General features: G+C 35.6%; 1 protein-coding gene across 3 annotated transcripts in view; it reads left to right on the forward strand.

Moving 5' to 3' along the window:
- CTNNA3 (catenin alpha 3) overlaps positions 1–23,833 on the forward strand; it is a 1,764,647-nt gene that overhangs the window by 1,007,325 nt on the left and 733,489 nt on the right. The gene's annotated exons all lie outside the window — the stretch shown is intronic.

Below are 23,833 nucleotides of genomic sequence, written 5' to 3' on the forward strand. Positions count from 1 at the left end.
GTCACAACGTGAAGTACGGTCAGGGACTGATAACAGAGGGAGGATAATACACTACTTGAGTAAAGATTTAGCTGAGAAGATGTATTTGCTATGAAGTGATGTCAAAGATGACTGGCTTGAAAATACTTGTGTCTAGGAGAATTGTGTTGCTTAGGATTAGAAGGAATTCCTACTTTGTGGAGAAAAATGAATATTTTTGTTTCAAAAAAGAGGTGGGAAGATATAGTTGAGCTAGAAATGGATAAAGGGCTAAGACAAAAATCAGTGTAACCATGGGTACTATTTAGTACAGACAGTATTCTTAAAAGGATCAAAAAGAACATGATAAAAAGTAAAAATGCAAATAGAATAAAATAATATAACTTGTTAAAGGAAGGGATATTATGCTTCCAAAAAAAGATGGAGTAATAAACAAATACACAATTATGTTTAGAGACGTCAACACCTCAATCTCAATAACTGATAGAACATTCAAACAAATATATTAGTTAAGGATGTAGATGACTTAAATGGCATTATTATCAATTTAATCCATCTGACGTTTATACCTTCCAACAAAGAAAATTCAAAGCCTAGATGGCTTCACTGATGAATTCTACCAAACATTTAAGTAAGAAATAGTACCAATTACCAATTATATGCAATTATTTTTCAAAAAATTGAGCAGAGAAACTACTTCCCAACTCGTTCTCTGAGGCTAACACTATCCTGATGCTAAAACCAAAGACATTATAAAAAATTAATAAATATATGGATCGATATGAATATAGATGCAAAAATTTATTTTTAAAATGTGAACAAATCTAATTCAATAGTATCTAAAAACTTAACATATCCTAATGAAACAGGATTTATCCTGAGAATACTAGGTTAGCTAACATTAAAGCAAATCAATGTAAGTTTACCATAGTAACAAATTAATAAAGAAAACCATATGATTATTTCCACAGACAAATATATGACCAAATTCAACTAAAGTAAACACTAGGAATGGAAAGAAAGTTCTTCAACTTGATAAGAGGGGTCTATAAAAAACAAACATCGTTAGAGCAGCAAGACTGGATACTTTAAGATCAAGAATAAGACAAAGATGTTCACTCTTACCACTTGTGTTCAGCATTATACCAGATGCTCTAGCTAGTGCAATAAGGAAAACATTGAATGAATGAATGAATGAATGAATGACATCAAGATTAGAAAGGAAGAAGTAAAACTTTACAGATGACATGAGATTATTTATGTAGAAAATATGTTGGAATCTACTAGTACAGGTTGAGCATCACTAATCTGAAAATCCAAAATGCTTTTTGGAACACCTACATAATACCACAAGTGGAAAATTCTATGTATGACTTCATGTGACAGGTGTAGTCAAAAAACAGGCTCTGAGCACACAGTTTATTCAGCATCCCCAAGGGGAAAAAGACCCTCTCAGACCCCTTCACCTATGAAATATATCTTTCTTAAGTACCTAGATTCCTCCACCCCCACTATGCAAACACACTCATAAAGGGTAATAAAATGGCACGTATGTAGGCCAAACACACCAATGGCAGGTTTCCAATAATGTGTCACATGGGGCCAAGAACTACATGCATTACTGTGTTTTTATTTTCTTATTCTCTGCTGTAAGGTGTAAAGATTATTAAAAATATTACAAAGTCCTGTAGTTACCCCATGATACCAGTATTGGGTAACAATGATAAGAAAAAGAAGCATTTTTGTTTCTCTACAGCACAGAAAGTCAAACTGTTGAAGAAACGGGACAGTGGTGGAAATTGAAATGTTTTATAGAAGAGTATAGTGTTGGAATGACTACCATATATGACCTGAAGAAACAGAAGGATAAACTGTTGAAGTTTTGTACTGAAAGTGATGAATAGAAGTCAATGAAAAATAGAAAAGCACTGTTTACAGCTAACAATAAAAATCTTGATTGTGTATTTAAAGAGTGGATCCATTACCATTGCAGTGAACACTTGTCACTTAATGGGATACCAATCATGAGACAAGCAAAGATCTATAATGATGAAATGAATATTGAAGAGAACCCTGAGTATTCAACAGGCTGGCTGCTGAAAATTAAGAAAAACTATGACATTACTTTTTAAAGATTTGTAGTGATAAAGCATCTTCTGGTCATGTAGTAGTGGAAAATTCATTGACAAATTTGCCAAAGTCATCGCTGATGAAAATCTGATGCCAGAACTAGTCTATAATGCTAATGAAACATCACTGTTTTGGTACTGTTGCCCCAGAAAGACGCTGACAACAGCTAATGAGGTAGCCCCTACAAAAATTAAAGATGCCAAGGACAATAACTGTGCTGGTGTGTGCTAATGCAGCAGGCATACAAAAGTACGAACTTGTTCTGATAGGCAAAAGCTTGCATCCTCACTGTTTTCAAGGAGTGAGTTTCTTAGCAGTCCACTATTATGTTAACAAAAATGTATGGATCACCAGGGACATGTTTTCTGATTGAATTCACAAACATTTTATACCAGAGACTCAAGGTTACTGCAAGGAAGCTGGATAGGATGGCAATTGTAAGATTTTGTTAATCCTTTACAAGGTTTCTGCTCATCCTTCAGCTGAAATTTTCATCAAAAATAATGCTTATGCCATATACTTTCCCCAAATGTGACTTCATTAATTCAGTCATGTGACCAAGGTATCCTTAGATTGATGAAGAGTAAATATAAAAACACTTTCTTGAACATCATGCCAGTACCAGTGAAGAGAGGTGTGGGTGTGGAAGGTTTTCAGAAGGAGTTTAGCATGAAGGGTGCTGTTTATGCCATTGCTAACACTTGGAAGGCAGTGACTAAAGACACAGTAGTACATTCCTGGCACAACCTCTTGCCTGTGACTATATTCAGTGATCTCGATGAACAAGGTGGTGACTTTGAAGAATTCTGTGGGCCAACTGAGAAAAAAGATGGTGTCTGACCTCCTTACATACACAAAAAATAAAATTTCAGAGCTTTTCCCTAGGCTAGCAGAAGTAAATATCAGAGAACTTGATTATTTTTAACATCAATAATGAGACTCAAATTCTTAATTCATTGACCGATGGTGAAATAGTCCAAATGGTTTTGAATCAAGTTGATTGTGATAGTAGTGTTGATTAAAATGACGTTAACACTGAAGAAAAAGTTCCTATGGACAAGCTAAAAATGTGTGACGGGCTTATTGAAGGACTACAGTACTGTGCATTTATAACAGAACAAGAAATCATGTCAGTTTATAAAGCCAAAGAGAGATGACGACGACGATGACGACAACTACTACTACTACTAATTCTTATTCTTTTTTTTTTTTTGAGGTGGAGTTTCGCTCTTGTTGCCGAGGCTAGAGTGCAGTGTCATGATCTCAGCTCACTGCATCCTCCACCTCCCAAGTTCAGGCGATTCTCCTGCGTCAGCCTCCTGAGTGGCTGGGATTACAGGCACCCACCACCATGCCTGGCTACATTTTTTATATTTTTAGAGACGGGGTTTTACCATGTTGGCCAGGCTAGTCTCGAACTCCTGACCTCAGGTGATCCACCTCAGGATCATGCCTGTAATCCCAAAGAGAGACTTCTAAGACAAAAACCATTGTTATTGAGGCAAGATGACTCTGAAGGAAACATTTTTAAAAGTCATCCACAAAATGCCTCTTCATCCCTAGAGGACTCACTTCCTGGTCCTTCAACTATTTTGATTTTTCTTCCTCACCTAAACAAAAATTCAGCATACAGTAACCTATTAATCAAAACACAGCATCATAGGTGGAGACTGAAAGCCTGCCATTGTTGGTTGTTGCTGCTGTTCAACAGCTGATACAGGAATTCTGGTGATGCTACTGTGCTGCTTCGTTACCCTAGATACATTTTTTTTTACTGTATTAATGGCATGCCATATTTTTTTGCAGATAAATACTTATGGGTAAATAAAGAAATTGTTGCTTATCAGTAGCATATAAATTCAAAATTAAGAATGATGGTGATGCCAAACAACCACAGATGGCTCATATGGGTGGCCAAGATGGTGGCACCTTTGCTTTCTGATGATTTAAAATATGCAATTTTTTTCATTAACAAAATTATTAAAACATTGTATATTGCGTTCAGTCTATGTGTATAAAGTACATATAAAACATAATGAATTTTGTGTTTAGACATGGGCCCCCAATACAAGTGACTGGAATCCATAAAGATCTACATGGATGTAGACAACTAATATTCAACCAAAGTTCGAAGGCAATTCAGTGGGCAAAGGATAATCATTTCAGCAAATGGTGTTGGAACAACTGGTTATTCATGTAAAAAATTTAAATCAGTAACCTACCAAAAATTTATCAAATTGTACACCCACTTGAAATATGGGATGTTTATTTTATGTCAATTGTAACTCAATAAAGCTGTTTAAAATAGTGGGAAAGTATGAGAGGGAGAGGAAAAAAGAGACAAAGTATAAAATGCTATTTATTAGCTACACCATGCTATACAAGTGGATTATATCGCTTTCTTCCGAAGTGATAATATACAACTCCTGCTATAGAATAAAATTATATATTCTAGATCACAGGAACAAATTAGCCAAATACTGTTCCTAATTTTTAATGCTCATTTTGCAAGGTGCAAAAGTGTAAGGCACATCTTACAAAATGAACAATTTAAACTAGGGCATACCTTCACTATTATAATTAATTTAAAATGATGTACATACTTAAATAGCATTTTTCACAGAAATAGAAAAATTATAAAATTAATGTAGAATTACAAAAGAACCTCAATAGCCAAAACAATCTTGAGAAAGAAAAATAAAGTTGGAGATATGACATTCCTTAATGTCAAGTTATACTACAAAGTAGTAGTAACCAAACACTACGTTACTGGCGTAAAAACAGATACATGGGCCAATGGAACAGAATAAAAAGCCCAGAAATATACCCAAGTTTATAAAGTCAACTAATTTTCAGCAAGGCTGCCAAGAAGACATGATGGGGAGAGGGTAGTCTTTTCAATAATTGGTGTTGGGCAGACTGGATATCCACATGCAAAGAGTGAAACCAGACGCTTATCTACACCGTATATGAAAATTAAGTCAAAATGAATTAAAGACCTAACCATAAGAGGTGAAACTCTAAAACTACTGGAAGAAAACAAGGGAAAAACTTCTTGATATTGTCTTTCATAATGATATTTTGGACATGACACCAAAAGCACAGGCACTGAAAGCAAAATTAAACAAGTGGGACTATACAAAGCTTTTGTATAGCAAAACAATCATCAGAATAAAAAGACAAACTATAGCTTGGAAAAAATATTTGCAAACTATCTGAAAAGGGGTTAATAATCTCTAAAATATATAAGAAACTCACACAACTTAATGGCAAAAAACAAAAATAACAAAACCAAATGTCCTGATTTAAAAAATGACCAAAGTGGGACAGCTGTGGTGGCTCACGCCTATAATCCCAGTACATTGGGAGGCCGAGGCAGGCGGGTCACCTGAGGTCCGGAGTTCAAGACCAGCCTGACCAACATGGAGAAACTCCATCTCTACTAAAAGTACAAAATTAGCCGGCATGGTGGCACATGCCTGTAATCCTAGCTACTTGGGAGGCTGAGGGAGAATCGCTTGAACCTAGGAGGCAAAGGTTGTGGTGAGCCAAGATCGCGACTTTGCACTCCAGCTTGGGCAACAAGAGCAAAACTCCGTCTCAAAAAAAAAAAAAAAAAGAATTGTAAATATCGTTGGGTGCTCATAATTATTAAAATATGTATATGTATGTGCATACCCATATATATGTGCACATGTACATATGTTTGTGTATTTATTAAGAAAATGACCAAAGTACCTGAATAGACATTTTTCTAAACAAGACATAAAAATATCCAACAGGTATATGAAAAGGTGCTCAACGTCACTAATGAGAGAAATGCAAATCAAACCAAAATGAGATATCACCTCACACCTATTAAGATGGCTGTTATTAAAAAAGAAAACCACCAAGAGATAAGTGTTGGCGAGAGTGTGAAGAAAAGGGAACCCTGGTACAATGTTGCTGAGAATGGAAATTGGTACAGTTATGAAAAAGTGTATGGAGCTTCCTCAAAAAATTAAAAATAGAACTACCATATGATCCAACAATCCCTTTTCTGGTTATATATCCAGAGGAAATGAAATCAGTACCTTTAAAAGATATCTGCACTCCCACATTCATTGCAACCTTATCCACAATATACAAGATATGAAATCAACCTAAATGTCTGTTCATGAGTGAATGGAGAAGGATGAAATACAGATGTGAAATACAGATGTGATTGTTTATGTGTATCTGTGTGTATGTGTAAAGGTACACATATATGGACATACACAAACGTAATGTGTGAAATGTATATTCTGCTACTCAGACCAGTCCTGTTAATTTTTATTTGATTTCAGAACAAAAGGAATTTTTTAAATGATCCAATAGAATAATACTACTTTTGTTAGTGTCCTCATATCTTGATATTCTCAGCTATTAGGACATTGCTTGAAGCATAAATCTTGATGAGTTTCTTGGCTGTTTTGCTTCATCTCTTGTGCTTTTTCTTTTTAGCTAATGTAATCGTACATTTAATAGCCCTATCTCTAAGTTGCTGTCCCCCACGTTTTATCTCTCAGTAATATAGGCTTTAGGGCCTGATATCGATACAGATCTATTTATTCGTTCAGGATTTCATTTTGTCATAAGATTTTGCATCTTACGTGAACTATTTTTTGCATTTCTGGATGATTTCTTCTATTACTTCAATACAATATTATCTTGTGAGTGTGATACACTTGTGCTGCTGATGAGGATTATGAATCTTAAGCAGGAGTCTGCCCACTCCACCACCATATGAAATACCACTTAACATTTTTTTTTTTTTTGTAATCAGTGCCACAGGCCTTTTAGAGCTTACTTCTGATACCACCTGCAGGTATTTTGGGTAAGTGATAGATGGAAGGAATAAGCACACACACATTGTAAGATTGAATTAAGCTCCTGCCTACATTTTCCAAGAACGTAGTCTCATCAGAAGTGGAATGGCCATGTGAACAGGAGCAGATGCATGATTTCTCAGAATAACTGCTTGTGGCACATACTAAGAAAAATGCTTCACCAGATATGGAAAGCTCAATTCTTGCTAGGTCACTTCGCTTTTTTGCATGAAACTTACATCTGGAAGATTTTATATTAAGAACATATGTGCATCTGTTTAAGGGAATGTTTACATATACTGAGTTCTGGTTCTTGAAGCAAACTATCCGCAAGACCCATTATGGCATGGGGAAAAGGGCAGAGCTTGTTTCCATGTATCTCTGAAAGGAAATATCCCTGTTTACAGATTTTTTTTTCATATTCAGAAGGCCTGTTTCCTTGGAATGGTAGTCAGAATAGTCACCTGAAACCCAACAATGAGTTATGTTATGAAAGAATAAATGGTTCATAGAGATGAAAACATTGTTTTGAGACAGCCATTGGTCTGAGTCAGTGTAGCAATGCTTATGAGGTGATTGGAACCAAAGATGATATGCTAGCAGAGTTTATGTGCTATAGCTCTCTTATGCAGCTTTAGTTTATTGCTCATGATACCCATTCATGAATCCTTGAAAATTGCTTCAAAGAGGTAGTCTCAGGACAATGTTTTTTCATGTACTGGGAATGCAACTTAAAAAATGTAATAAGTTTTAGTTTATACCCATTTTGAAACTCATAGACAAGCTCATTGAGCATTTTTAAAACTCGTGATCATCTGAAGTATGGCAATTCCAAACTATCAGCTCTGTAAGGTACTATTTTTTGCCATTTGTCCCGAAACTACTTCTTTGGTGTAGTTTATGATGTAATTTTTCAGTGTTTGGTGAATAAACCTATATTTTAATATATATACACACATAGATACATGCAAAATCCATATATTTTGTGTATGAGTGTTTATATAAAATGTTTTCTCAAGGTTTGAGGTGTGTGTGTGTGTGTGTGTGTGTGTATACTGTGTGTTTGCTTTTCCTAGCATGTATTCTTCTAGACTCCAATACAATTTCCCCAAATCTCCATTTTTTCTAATGAAGATAAGTTTTGCTTTCTGATAGATGTATATATACATACATAGATACATGTATGTACATAGATATATATATATATACCCCAAATACCTGCAGGTGGTATCAGAAGTGAGATCTAAAAGGCCTGTGGCACTGATTACAAAAAAAATGTTAGGTGGTATTTCACATGGTGGTGGAGTGGGCAGACTCCTGCTTAAGACTCGTAATCTTCATCAGTAGCACAAGTGTATCACACTCACAAGATCATATTGTATGGAAGTCATAGAAGAAATCATCTAGAAATGCAAAAATTAGTTCACCTAAGATGACAAAATGAAATCCTGAAATCTTATGACAAAATGAAATATATATAGATACCTATATATCTGATGTATATACATACATAAATACATACATGTATGTATGTATATACATATATATTTCTATAATAAGAATAATAAAAGTGGTAAAAGATTAAATTTCTTCTAAGAGGAAGATTTTCTTGTTTCCATTTTTAAATGCGGTGAATGAAATCTGAGATTCCCCAGGTATATTTTGTGGATGGGCAGTTGCTTCCTAACAATTCCAACTAGGCATCTTGGGAGATGAACATTCAAAAATCACTGAGGAATGTGTAGTTTAATTGACCTAAGCAGAAAGAGATCTGGCCCATAGAGAACATTTTATTTTATTTTATTTTTGTATTTCTTTCTTTCTTTAGAGACAGTATCTTATTCTGTGGCATGATTAGAGCTCACTGCAGCCTCAACTTCCTGGGATCATGTGATCCTCCTGCCTCAGCCTCCTGAGTAGCTGGGACTACAGGCATGCACCACCATGCTTGGATAATTCTTTAATTTTTTTTTTTTAATAGAGACAGAGTTTCACTTTATTGCCCAGGCTGATCTTGAACTTCTGGCCTCAAATGATCCTCCTCCCTGGGCCTCCCAAAGAGTTGGAATTATAGGCACAAGCCACTGCATCTGCCCCAGAAATATTTTAGATGACTAAGAGGCTTTCTTATTTCAACTGGGATTAGCAATATTTTTTCCTCGTAACTATTTCCTTTGCCCAGAGGAATATGCCTAAAATTTCACTTGGTGATGGGATCATAGCAGGGAATAACCTAACAGTTGGGAAAATAAGTTAGTTCACCTTAAAGGCATTTTCATATTCATTACATTATTATGTACCAAGAGGTTTTTATGACATATTATTTAAATACATATTGCTAGCTTGAAGGTTTAAATCATGGATAATCTGTAATGAGATAATGTTTTCAGTTTTGTATCTCCTCATGTGAGTATATGCCTATCAGGAAGCCTGGAAAATGATGAAGTAAGTAGCATGTCTTTATTTTAAAATGAAAGAAATCAGTTACTGAAACACTGATGACATCTAAAAAAAAAAGATTAGAAAATTCACAAAATATTACTCTTTGCACTTAAAAATTGATGTTAAATTCATATAACTGTTGGTCTTTCTGCTAAAAGTGTGATTTACATTTTGATAAAGTCATTTGCTTTGCTGTACCTGACGTTTTATATATGTTGCATATCTGTTAGTAATCCTTAGCTCATTGTTTAGAGGTGCCCATACTTTATGTAAGTGAGAATGCCATACCAACTCCTTAATGACTTGAACTTCTGGCAAAGATGCTGTTCTATTTTGGAATATGGATACCTGAAAACTAGTTAGAAAAATATATTTTTATTGCTCCCCCCTCATCACGTCTCTTTCACCCAATTTTTAGATGGGCTAAGTTATCTCCATTAGTTTTGGACCACACAAAAAGACCCCCAGGATTCAATGCAGTGGGTCTCTTGAGAATTGGAAACTTCTGCTGTTTCATGCTAAAAATTAGTCATGAATTTTTAAGCAGGAGTCTAGCTTCTGAGATCAGATGGCCCAATAACAATATTAAGGAAATATTTTTATTTTTGTCTCCTTGTATCTTCCCGTCTCAACAAATCTGTAACAGGATCACTTCTTTCCTTGCAACAACTTCTGGGAATGACTTTTATTGTGAATATAGAACAATTTTCAACCAACTACTAGGCTGCTGGGAGAAGCTGTGTCTATTTCTATGTGTATCACAGAGGGTATTCGAGGATAATAATAGATTCTACACATTGTGCTAGCAATGCGAATATTACATATACTTTCTCATTTCATTTAAGTTTAAACCTCTCATTTTCCCTGGGAAGTAGAAATTTCTATTTCCATTTTAGAAGTGAGGGAGCTAAGGTCCAAGTTTCAGTGGAGAGAAAACTAAGACTCCATGTTGCCCAAAGAAACAAATACTTCCTAAGGAGTAGAGCCCAGATTTGCCTGACTCCAAAGATTCCCAGCCTTGCTTGTTTTATTTCCCAGCTATGGTGTCTGGGAATCAGGAGGCAAACATGCTTGTACCTGCATTTCCCTTTTGGGGAGGACTAGATGATGTATCAGCTTTACATAGCAATCTATTTAATGTGCTTCTTTGAAAAGGAAAAGAAATCCCTTGAAATATCCCTGGCATTATTTCAATGACATTGAAGTGTCAGAACATTTTGGGATAACAAAGTGGTCAATTCCTTTAGGTGCCATAGAGCTTTCAGCAGTTGTATATTTTATAGTTAGTAAACAGCCAAATGTATTTCTTTGCCTCTGTTCAAAATGAAATCACCTTAATGAAGAAATCTTACACTGAAGCAATCTGGGCACATTAATAATAAATGAATTCTGAAAGAAATTTAGTGTAATTTCTGAGGAAGAACAAGAGGAAATACCAAATTTAAAAATAGCATTTTCTGTTTGTGTAAGTGGAATAAGTAATAACAGTAATAAAAACGTATTCTTCCCCTATTGTTCTCAGCTGCCATTGTGCTTTTCTGTTTGTGATCCCTTGGAATTCACAGATGTAGATTATGGTATGCTATTGTTTTATGGCAGAGGCAAATTATGGCCTGCGAGCACCTAATCTACCTGTTTTTGTATATCCTGCAACCTATGAATTATTTTTACATACTTTTAAAAGTTAGAAAAAAATTAAAAGATGTGACATATAAAAATAATGTAAAATTCAAATTTCATTATCTGTAGATAAAATTATATTAGAATTCAGTCTGTACCTAAGTTCTTCCCATGATCTATTTCTAGAGCCACCATTGATGAACCTTCATTCAACATATACCCAAATACACACATACACATGCATACTCACAGTTACACACTTCTTATTCTTTATTTTTGAGGGATAGTTTATTAAGCTTTAAGACTCCTTTGTCTAATTTCCCTTTTCCAAATTTCCCTGGGGCTAATACTCATCAGCTTTGTCCTTTTGTTCTCTGCAGTTTCATTGCTATCCTTTTTGCTCTATTTTCAAAAATTTTCCAAAATATTAAAATAAGCATGGAGAAAGCAGATCTGTAGGATTTTGCCTTCACTGTGCCTTTTCTGCTGTGTTTGTGGGACTAGGTACAAGTATTAGAAATACCGTGAAACCCCAGCTGCATTGAGGTATTTTCTTCTCTCAGTTTTTCCCCTCTCTCCCTTATAGTCTCGCTGCATTCTCCTTTATTGGTCTTCTCATTACTTTTCAATATCAGCAGTTACTGTCTTATTATTTCATTGAATCCACTTGTTATTTATGATTTAGAAGATTATTGTACTCCTCATTAAGGAGTAAGGCAACACTCAATATTATTGATATGTCAGAGAGCTTTGAGATGTTAAAATTGTCTGTTTAAACGTCTCCAAGGACTCTTGGGCTGCTAGAAAACTGACCATAATATTTTAATATGATATAATTAATATCACCTCTTTAAATTTTCTTTTGTTCATGTTAATAGCAGGTGACTCTTAACAAATAATTGGGATTGTTCCAAAAGTTTAAGCCGCACTTAGATAAATATGATTATGACATGGCAAAATATTTGCAATAAACGCAACACAAGGCAATCTCAAGAATTAATACTTTCCTTTGATTAGCTAATTTTGGAGAGAGTTTTATGGGACAGCTGTCTAGGCCAACAAACTCATTTAAAAGACCTAGGCCCTTTATTGAAAGTCTTGATACCCAGTTCTGCTTCAATTCAGTATGTTTCAAAAAAACTTTTTATACCACTGCTTACTCTGCCCATTTCAGAAGCAGCTCTAACCTTCATTCCCTCTCTACCCTACGTGTCTCAGGCTTGCCCCAAGTTCTCCTAATTTTTGATGATTAATGGATCATTGATTCATCAATTCATGGATACACGCATGTGCACACACACACAGGAGATTTCAATAATAATAGATTCACGGCTGTATGTCAAGTATTCTTCTAGGTATTTGGGGGTGTTAAACAAAATAGGCATTTTGTCCCTGCTCATAAGCAATTTTAATTTTAGAAAATAAAAATAGTAAAGTCAAACAATAAATGAGCAAAAAATCTTCTGCCGAGGTGAAGAAAATAAAGCCATCTAGTTGACAGAAAGTAACTGGTGAATTGGCTACTGTAGATGGGTGTCAGAGAAGATGTCATTCTGAGGAAGTGACATCATTCGTTCTTTGACCTGACTGAGAAGGAGGTAGTTACGGGAATGTTGGGAGCTGAGGGGTGGCAGAACATTCCAGGGAAGAGGAACAACCCATGCAAAAATCCGGTGGAATGAAAACAAATATGGCGACTTTGAGGTCAGCAAGAAGGCCGATGTAGCTAGAATATCATGAGGGCAAATGGGTAATAATAAAGGACACAGGCAGGGGAAACATTTGGATTTTATTATAAAATCTAAGGGAAGTTCTTGATTGCTTTTGATCAGAAGTGTGATGTGATTTTATGACACCATGGACATGCTCTCCATGTTTTTTCTTCATGGAAATACTTGAGTCATCTCTTATACTCTTCTGCCATGTAAATCCCATTTCCTTCTAGCCTTGTCTAGAATGCAAGGGTAGGAATGCAAGGGTAGGAATCTTCTTTTAGATTTTATATATTTTTACTTTAAATCTACCACATTTTTTTTCTTTCTAGTATCTTTTACCCTCAAAACAGCTTCTCATTTGGTGTTTGACACAATCTTTCTTCCTTTCTTCTTCCAAACTCAGCAAATCTAAAAACTTCAACACAGTTAAGTAAGTTATCCTACAAACTCTATAGTATAATTGACCTCAATATCATTTTTCCAACAACCACTAAATTATGAAATATATGAAATGTCTCCCAAAAGAAAATATTATCTTTCATTAGAATATAGGGTCTAGAAGATAATCACTATCTTCCATATGTTCTGAATCCTGAAATTGACTTAACTGGGGTGTGTGTGTGTGTGTGTGTGTGTGTGTGTGTGTGTGTGTGTGTATATATGTATATGAATCAATACAGGTGATAAGGACCAGAGTTTTTAAGGTGAGAAATAAAGGTAGAAGAAAGAATTTAGAACAGTTCATATCCTGCTTGTCTGTCTCCTCAGGCCTCTTCATTTTATCACCTGTTTGAAATTCATCCTACAATTATTTTACTATATTCTTATTTATTCAAGGGATATATTTAGTAGTATAAGATGTATATTAGAAAACAAAGCAAAGATTTCTAAAGTTAAGGAGCTTATATTCTAACAGAATAGGGGAAAATATTATTTACAAGTGTTTCTTAAATTATGTTATCATATTAGGATAGGTATGTACCCATGAAATTCACTGAGAAGAAATGGAAAGCATCAAGAAGATAAAGAAGAAGCCTTCAATATCAAGGTCTTTTGTAATTTTCTTGGCGAAGGACAACATATATGTCTTGAGTGTTTCCACCTTGAAATTTTTCACCTTTTTTGCTTCCTTACTGCATCATTTATGTGTATATTTTTCCATTCTTTTGCCATATTATTATGTAGATAGGAAAGGAACGTACCCTTTTTCCTTTCCTCTTAGTTGGTACATACTCACTTGGTACATACCTATTTCTTTTAATTCTATATTCATTACATTGTACCAAACAATACATATTTATTGAGAGCCTATTAAGAATAAAGTATGTTATTTATATCAAAGATATCATCAAGTTCTTTGAGCTTAAAATTTTTTATTTATTTTAATATCGGATATAATACTCTGTAATTTTAAAAATTATCTTTAATTCAGTTGGTACTAATTATGTTGTGACAAAAAAATACAAAAACAACTCAAACAAGCTTAAGAAAATCACAGAGCTTTATTGGTTTGTCCTTCATAAAATTTCAGTCTTCATACAGTTATTTTTTTCAGGGATTCAAATGATATTGTCATTATTTGGTTTTTCTCTCTCAGCTCTGCTTTTTGCTATGTTGGCTTAATAGTCAAAATATACATTGTATTTTCCTATTACTTCAAGAGCATCCTTTCCATTTACCTCACCTCTGATCCCAGGAGAGGACATGTCATTCATGCCACTTAAATCTGTGTATCCTATTTCTATGTCTGCAATCATTGGTTCAAAGAGAGACCTATAGTCTAATCAAAGCAAACTAGAAAGAAGCAGACTTTTGCTACGACAGTAGAGAGAAGAAAAGAAAAATAGCTTCTTATTTATTTATTGCTGAAATTTGAAAATGGGAAGAAATATATATTTTCTGAGGCAGGGTCTCACTCTGTCATCCAGGCATGGGTGCAGTAGTGCAATCTCAGCTCACTGCAGCCTCAACCTCCCAGACTCAAGTGATCCTCCCACCTGCAGCCTCCCAAGGAGCTGGGCTGACAGGTGTGTCATTAGGCTTGGCTAGTTGTATTTTTTTTGTAGAGATGGGGTTTCGCCCTGTTGCACAGGCTGCTGAAGAGTATTCTTGGAGCAATAGGGAATTACTATGTATATCTCGAGGATTAAACAAACATTGCATGAAGCAGAGCTGAGATACGTAGAAAAACCAGATACAGAGGATGCCATGTGAGTCCCTGGAGCAAGATCTGCATGCTGACTGAATTTGTGTGGAAGACAAGCCAATCAATTCCTGTATTGGTGTAAGCTGGTTTGAGTTGGTTCTTGTCATAACATAAACTGTCTGTATGGAAATAAAGATACAAAAATTATGAATGTTATATTGCATATGAAGATCACAAGATTTTAAACTCAAAGTCTTATAAAACTGTAAAAATTTAGAATTGGGAGGGATTTTGTACATCTGTCTACATAATCCCCTGTATTTATTGTCAAGCAAATGGGGAATCAGTGAAGTTGAATAATTTAACATCTCAGAAAGTGCCAAGATGAGGAGACAAACCCAAGTGTCATGGTTCCTAGCTCTCTGCCTCTTCCAGGACCCCACACTTTAATTCTGGTAAAGAGAGAAGCCTACAGATATATAAAAATTGTTCATAGTCATTTTTAATATTTTGCTTACAGTGGCAAACTTTTATTAAAAAACTATAGTTCTTGTAAGAATGCCTTATAGCTTGCTTTGGTTTTCATCTGAATATTTTATATTATTCATTTTCTTTTAGAAACCTTCCATTTTTATATGTAGCAAATGCAATAATTCAAACCAATAGCTTGCAGAATTTGAACTATTAGCCACGATAGAAGATCTATGAATTGCATATTTGTTATAGTTTTTTTCACTTATTTTTAAAATAAATATCAACAGACAATAAGATAATTTTTTTAGAATCATCCCATGTTTACTCCTACACTATTACTAATAAATAGGAGTCCATCTTCATCCACATATATAGTAAGGACTCTCCAGGGCCAACATTCTATTTTCAGCATCAATAGCATATGTAGCCTCCAGAATCGTGCACATGTTTTTAATTTTATCTCGGACTTCCAAGAAATGTTTATAAGTAACATTCCTGAGAGAGAAAGACCTCCTAAATCTATGTCCTACAAATACTTTATCAGAAAAATTTAATATACTCACAGAGTTTTATCACTTCTCCTGGGAAGTTTAAGGAGACAGCTCATTTTTTGGCCTTCATTATAAGAAAGCAGTTAAATGTTAATTAATTGAAGAAAAAGACTGCTGAAAAAGAAAGCACTAAGCCTATTATAGAAATGAATCTTATTTTTCTGCCAAGTGCTTTATAATTAAAAGGAAACTCAGTAGAAAAGAAGCTTAAGCAATAACAGTAATATTAATAAAATATTGATTTTTAGAAAATTGCTTTTATGCTAAGAATGATTAGGTCCCTTTTTACCCCATAATATACTTCTCAGATGATTTTAGTTTAGCATATGTATTCTCAAGCTTGGTATTATTGAATCTCTGCTAGATAATTCTTTGTTGTGGAGGGCTGCCCTGTGCATTATAGGATATGTAGCAGTATCTTTGGACTCCACTTTCTAGATGCCAGTAGCACTACCCTTCCCCTGTGGTGACAAGCCAAATAACCCCAATATCCCTGACAAAATTTATCCTACTCCCCCTCCCTGACTGAGAACTGCTGGTTTAGAAATTGAAAAAGTGGGACAGAATCATAGAGAGGTCAACTTATTGTAGATTAGATAATTAGTCATTGACACAGCTACTTTTAGGAGCCATGTCTCATACCTCCAGCCCCTGAAATAAACTTTACCATTGACCAAAATCCCATCTTTTTTGTGGACATCAGGTCATTGCTTAGGTTCAATTTCAAAGCATCGATGCCTTCTCTTGTCTATCCTACCTTTGCAATATTGCAGGGGGTTTTGTCTGATTATTGTGGCCTTTGGGGGTATCCTATATCCCCCTGCCTACCTCACACTTCCTATCTTTGTTCAAACCAGCCCAAAATACAAAATGATTGCTTTTGTTTAGATCAGCTGTCATTTAAGATTTTGCCAAGTGTGACAATTTAGCAGTTCACTCAAACTTGAATGAGTTGTACTTGAAAGGGAAAATATGCTCTCAGAGTGTGATGCTTATTAAACAGTATTAAAGCTTTGATTGAGTATTTGCATGGTGGTGACTTGCATAGCACATTACTGCATTAATGTAAGTATTTTTGCCTGTCAAACATTAGATATGGATAAGATCTGCAGTGTCATTTGGTTCACTTCGCTACTACTGAAGCACTGCTTCTCCGTAATACATGCTGGCCCGCTGTTCCCAATCCAATTTAAACTATAAGTAATGATGGTGTATTTCTACTTCCTTTGGGAAAGCATTACAAAGTTTAATTTACTGTTTCCTAACAACTTGTAATAGTATCAGTAGTTAATGTTCTAGAATTTTGATAGTGAAACTGATCTACTTTCTCCCTCAGAGGTGAAAATTTTAATATCACAAGAAGGTTTTTCATACATCCCAACTTTATTCCCAAAGACTATAGAATACTCCTAAAGTTTGGCTATTTCTGGACCACCACAATCTTTTCCTCCACACAGTTGTGTGAATATATTTAACAGTCTAATACTGATAGCACCTAATACTTCAAACATACACTGGTATCACCTTACTTGATTTTTATAAGATCACTTTGGGGATACGCAGGCCAGTATCCCAGCTTCATTTGACAGATGGATATATGAAAGCTCATAGGGGTTAAATAATTGTCCTCAGTCACTAACATTTATGTACAACTTTAAGATCTGGCAATGATTGATCCATACTCATTGCATTTGCTCCACAAGCTATGAAATGAGGAGGGCAGGTATGAATATTATCATGACCTCCATTTTCCAGAAAAGAAAACTGAGGCACAGAAAAGTGAAATGACAGAGCAAATGCTTGTTGGCCCTCAATTTAGGTCTTTTGAGTCACATTTAAATGTATTCTTTAATGTTGCTTTTCTTTGTTTTGCTTGCATAATTATTTACCTCTTCCTTTTGTTATTGAAAGGGCTTCACCATGAAATATACCCAGATAACAAACCTGTACACGTACCCCCTGAATCTAAAATAAAACCTGAAAAAGAAAAAAGAAAGAAAAAAAATACAGTTTTAGCAGAGTTTTTTTTTTTTTCAAAAACAGAAAGCCTCCACCTGGAAAATGAAGATTTTACTGGAATTCACAGATAATAAAATACAGTGATTGAGAGAATCACCTGAGAAAATAATTTGATCAATTTGATTTGTTGTTTGTGTACCAATCATGTAGCATTAGATTAATTCTCATTCTCTATGTCTTTCTGTTTTCTCAGTCACTCTTCCATCCATATTTTAATCTGTAGCCATCTAGGTCAGTTTTGAGGAGACGGCCTCTACGTTTGTGTTGCATTAATTCTTATACAATAAGATTTCTTTATTTTCTTTTAATTGTTACCTTTAATTCTTATGCATGTGCAAGCATTGTGTAACCCCCAAATGAAAAGATTAATTGGTTTGGTGAAAGCTCAAGAAGTGCTAGACTTGACAGGGTCTGAGGTCATTCCAAAGCTCTCCCAACACAGAAAATGAGACAGACCCTCTTAGATTTTACACATTTCACGAAGTCTTCTATCACAAATGGGAAAAATAGATAATTCTGGAGGAATTTGTATTAAAACTGAAAAACTGACATGTTATTTAAAACTTAGTAGGATCAAACCTCCTTCCAGCCCAGCTAGGGACTGGGCTCTTGCAGGTGCTACTGACACTCACTACAAAGGACCTGACACGCCCACAGGTTGCTAGCTGCAGTGGCCTTGTACTAGTATGCTGCTATGCTACTGTGGAGAAAATTGCCATTTTGACTGTGATCAAAACACAGTCCTTTTGGCTATCAAACATCCAGCAATAAATTTCCTTTAAAATCCAGGCTCTGAAAAGCCTTCTTCAGGGGAAATAAAAACAAACCCCAACAAAGATATCTTGTATACATGAAAAGAAAAAATCAGTTTTAGGTTAAAATCAGTCTTAGAGCAATAGGAAAAGAGGAAATTTTTAAAGAAACCCCTGAGGTTCCTCTTCCAAATATTGGCAAACATTCAATCTTATTTAGAATGTTGCATTGCCTAGCAAAATGAAGGATATAGTACATCATATCCTTATTAAATCTTGTAGCAGCTAATATGGTGAAAGTCCTTTTGCTACAAGAGCCTAAGGTGATTGAAGAGGGAGGTAGTAACCAACCACTTTATTTAGGCCAGGACAGTGATATTGTTTTGTTTTGTTTTTTAATATGGTTTGCTGGATAAATTCATTTTCAGACCACCTATTCCAATCTAACTTTTTAAGAGCCAGTAAAGGTATGTTAGATTTTATTTTCTAAAATATATCTTCCTACTTTGAATCTAATGAGCCGTTTCCAGTTTGAATCCCCAGGTATATTCTGTGAGGTTGTTGGAATTTGGAGCTGCCAAACTTAGGACCGAGTGAGTTGAAGCAGTTGTTGAATGGTGCAGCACATCGATGGCAGAATGAATGAGGATAATATGCAGTTGCTCCCCAAAGTCTTATTCTAGAGGCCCAGAAACAATTTCTCTCTTACATAATGAACAAATGGGTAATTCTTCTAGAAAGCACTACTATGACGTATTTTAAACATCACATCACATCTGATACATCAGTCAATAAATATGCATCCAAATGCTTTTCTCCAGCCATGGCACAAACTGTTTCATCAGTGAAGTTGCACAAAGTTTATGTAGACACTGAAGACCACCTCTGTGCCATATATACAGCTTATGCTACACAGAAGGCTACATATGATCTCAGTCCCCAAGAGTTGCATTTGCACAGAGTAGAGATAAGAAAAAATTCCTTCAATGCTCTCCTGTCTACCTTTTTAGCTTCCTCTCTCATCAGTCTCTATGCCTTATTATTATCATTGTTGTCATGCTAAATTGCTTATATATTTCTTTGCATACCAAGCTCTTTCTTAACTTGGTAGCTTTGTTCATGCTACATATTAGTCTGTTTGGAAGTGTTTCTATTCCCACCCTGTCTCCCATCATGTCTGAATCATTCCTAAGTATCCTTTAAGACTCAGTCCTCCATGACTTTAGTTCAGAAAGTTACTGACTATTGAAGAAACAAAAGATGCATCTTGAAGAAAGTTGTGGACGTTAAATAGTGGAAAGGCAGATGTGGACATATCAGTCTAGTTTGGGAGATAAAATATATCCCAAGTATTATAGATGAGTACCTGAAGGAAATGTGGCTGTTCATACATACCAATCCACATGGGCAGTCCCCATAAATGACAGAAGTTTGCCTTTCTTCTTCCTTTGAATTGCCTTTCTTCTACTCTTCTTTGTTATTATACTGTCACTCTATATTGTTGGATATAATAATTGTGTATTTTTTTTTATTTACTATGGGGATGTGATTAAGAATACTGCTCACTGGCCGGATGCGGTGGCTCACGCCTGTAATCCCAGTACTTTGGGAGGCCAAAGTGGGTGGATCATGAGGTGGATCATGAGGAGATTGAGACCATCCTGGCTAACACAGTGAAACCCTATCTCCACTAAAAATAAATACAAAAAATTAGCTGGGCGTGGTGGCATGCGCCTGTAGTCCCAGCTACTTGGGAGGCTAGGCTAAGGCAGGACAATTGCTTGAACCCAGGAGACAGAGGTTTTCGTGAACTGAGATCGAGCCAAGGCACTCCAGCCTGGTGACAGAGCAAGAATCTGCGTCAAAAACAAAACAAAAAGAAAACTGCTCACCATTAATATGGTGAGTGTTCTTCTTATGAGGACCCTCAGGAGAAATTTTTCTCAGCTCACAGCAACATAAATAATTGTGTTTTGAGAAATTAATTTACTTTTATTGTATGACTATTAAATATGTAACTCGTAATTTCTTCCCCCTTTGTATTGCTGCTTGAAAGTGTGGTGTCAGAGTGTGACCCAGAGATCAGTAAATGGCATCAAGTAGTTTGTGTGTTGTGTGTAAGTCACAGTCCAGCTTTATCTTTATTGCTGTACCTCATTGGTCCTTTAGCTTATTTTTCCCACTTATGTTTTTATTTAGTAAAAAAAAAGAGTATATTTTTATACAATACCTATTGAGAAAAACATACAGGAGATAAAAATGAACAATACTTCTGGGGTAACACCAAATCTATTGGCGTGGAATGAAGTTCCTCAGGCAAGGCATGTGGAAGTAATCACACTATCTCAAGCCTTCAGTTACTGTTGATCAACTATTTTCTCTAGTCCAGACCCAACTTCTAACTACAGTTTCTACCTCCCTACAGACTTCTCCTTATAAACATTTTGCAGAAACCTTGAATTTAATTTATTTAAATCTGAATTCTTGTTTGTTACACTCTCATCTTGTATTTACACTAGCATTTTTCTCTTTCAGGGAATGAAATCACCAGTCCCCCAATTGCTCAAGCTAGTATCCTCACAATCATTCATAACTAATTCACTCATTTGTCCATGATCCATAGCTAGTAATTCTGCCTTCTTGGTGTGTTTCAAATCTGTCTCAGATTGAAACAGCTTTGAATTCCTGTCTGCTACTGACTTAGTCTAGGATTTCATGATTTCTCATTTGAATTATTAGATGAACACCTTGGCACTACCAGATCCACCCTGCTCACCACCTAGATATCCTACATAATGCTGCTAGAGTGATCTTTTAAAAACAAAACATTGACCATATTACACCCTTACTTAAAACCTTTTAATGAGTCACCAGTGTGCTCAGGATCAATCCAGAATCCTTAGGGAAATATACAAGAAGCTTCATGACCTGGTGGTCCCTCCTTCTCCAGCCTTTAAACATTACTTTACATACACTGCTCTCCCAGATTCTTTGCTTTTCTCCCACCAAACACATAAAACTGACACATATGCGTGCACATACACACACACGCTCTCATACACACATTCCCCACTCCCCGCCACCGCTTAGTTAATTAGAACACTCTTGATCAAAGAGGAGTCGACTCTTTGGAAAAAATGTACTTCTAGAATAAACATGTAGCAATAAAGGAAGTGAAGAACTGCAAATAATAGTCCATTGAGCTGACTAAGCCTCTTTAATATTACAGCTGGATCACCAGATAGTCATGACTCAAGAAATAGCCCCAAAAGACTTCTTCTAAGAAGTCTTATATGACCCTTTCAGTCTAACTTTGACTTTTTTCATTGTCCCTTCTGTATTCCCCTGTTGTGATTCTTCATATAATGTACTTATAAACATTGTATTGCTCTAAACAACTGAGGGGCAGGGACCATATATGTATATATGTGTATGTATGTGTGCAAGTGTGTGTGTATATGGCAGGGACCAAATAATTATAATTTTATCCTCTTCTATTTGTAAGTGCTTAATAGATAAGCTTTGAGTACCCAATAAATGCAATAAGGTATCTTGAAAAGACTGCAGATAGGAAATAGGTGAAAGGCTAGTAAAGGCTTTCTGAGTCAGGATAATTATGAGAGCAGAAGAGCATAGATGAGGGAACTAGTAGGTCAGGTAGCAGATGGCCTAGGTTCTAGTGGTAAGTAGTCCTACAGGCTTTCCCTCCTTTTTATCCTTGTTGTTCAGGGAACATAAGTAATCACAAGTGACAAGGGAAAGCATATTTTGTTGTCATTGTCATTATTATTTACAGTAATTGCATTTTGAGGAAGATAGACCTTTAGGTTGCGTTCCATTTATAGTGCTGAATGCAATGGCAACTGAGATTGTATGGTTTCGGCAGGAGGAGTTGAGGCAGAATGGACATAGGGATATCCATTTGTTACATAGAAAATTTTAAGATCAGAGCTGGAAGAAACCTTAGAATAGTTGCTACTCAAAGTTTGATCTATGGTCCAGTTCTGGTCAGTCCATTACAATGACCCAAGTTGATAGGAAAATTTAAAAATCTTTTGTATTAGTCTATTCTCACACTGCTAATAAAGACTTACCAGAGACTCAGTGATTTCTAAAGGAAAGAGGTTTAATGGACCTTATAAAGGAAAGAGGTGCCACATGGCTGGGGAGGCTTATAATCATGGCAGAAGGGAAATGAGAAGCAAAAGCACGCTTACATGGCAGCAGGTAAGAGAGCTTGTGTAGGGGAGCTCCCCTTTGTAACACCATGAGATCTCATAAGTCTTATTCACTATCATGAAAACAGCATGGGAAAGCTCCGCCCACGTGATTCAATTACCTCCCACTGGGTCCCTCGAATGACATATGGAAATTATGGGAGCTACAATTCAAGATGAGATTTGGGTGGGGCACAGCCAAACCATATCATCTTTATAGCAACTTGACAGAGTATTTTTATATTTATTGAATCTAATTTAAAAAAATCTCGGCTTCTATTTTGTATATGTTTATTTTTTATTTCATTTTTGTGTAATTTTTAAAAGGAGGTGGTTCATAGCAGATTGGAAATTACAAAGTGCTAGTTCTTCACTACAGATAGAGAAGCACTCCTTTAGTGTGCATCTTCTTTTAGTCACACTTAAATAATCTGCTGAACAGTTTCTCCTATAATTTGAGTTTCCTGCCACATCCTCTGAAGCTCCTATGTCAACCTCAGAATAAGGGCTCCTGATCTGGCTCAAACCAGTCATTTACAGACAGGAAACCATGCTAGAGAAGTCAAGTAATCTATCTACAATACCATAGTAAAGTAGAACACAACTTAGTTTCCTTCCATTCCACTAAATTAATGTATTAATGTTTTTCTTCCTACTTCCAAATACCCCATTTCTGACCACTCACTACCATCAGAATGTGGCTTGGGTTTCTGCTTATCAAGATTTGTAACATACTAGACTGTGCCATGAGACTTTGAGGGAGATTCACCTGGTCTGCCCACTTGTTTAAGATGACATGAAACACATTTGTGACACTGTAGAAAAATGAAGGCATGTGGGCCATCCTGTGCTGCCAGAATGTTTATTAGCTGTTGGCTCTAAACTCCATTCTTGCTGTAGCTTGCTTTTTTGAATAAATCATCTCTTGACTGAATATTTTA

Source organism: Macaca fascicularis, chromosome 9, assembly GCF_037993035.2.
Source record: "Macaca fascicularis isolate 582-1 chromosome 9, T2T-MFA8v1.1".
Classification (NCBI taxonomy): Eukaryota; Metazoa; Chordata; class Mammalia; order Primates; family Cercopithecidae; genus Macaca; species Macaca fascicularis.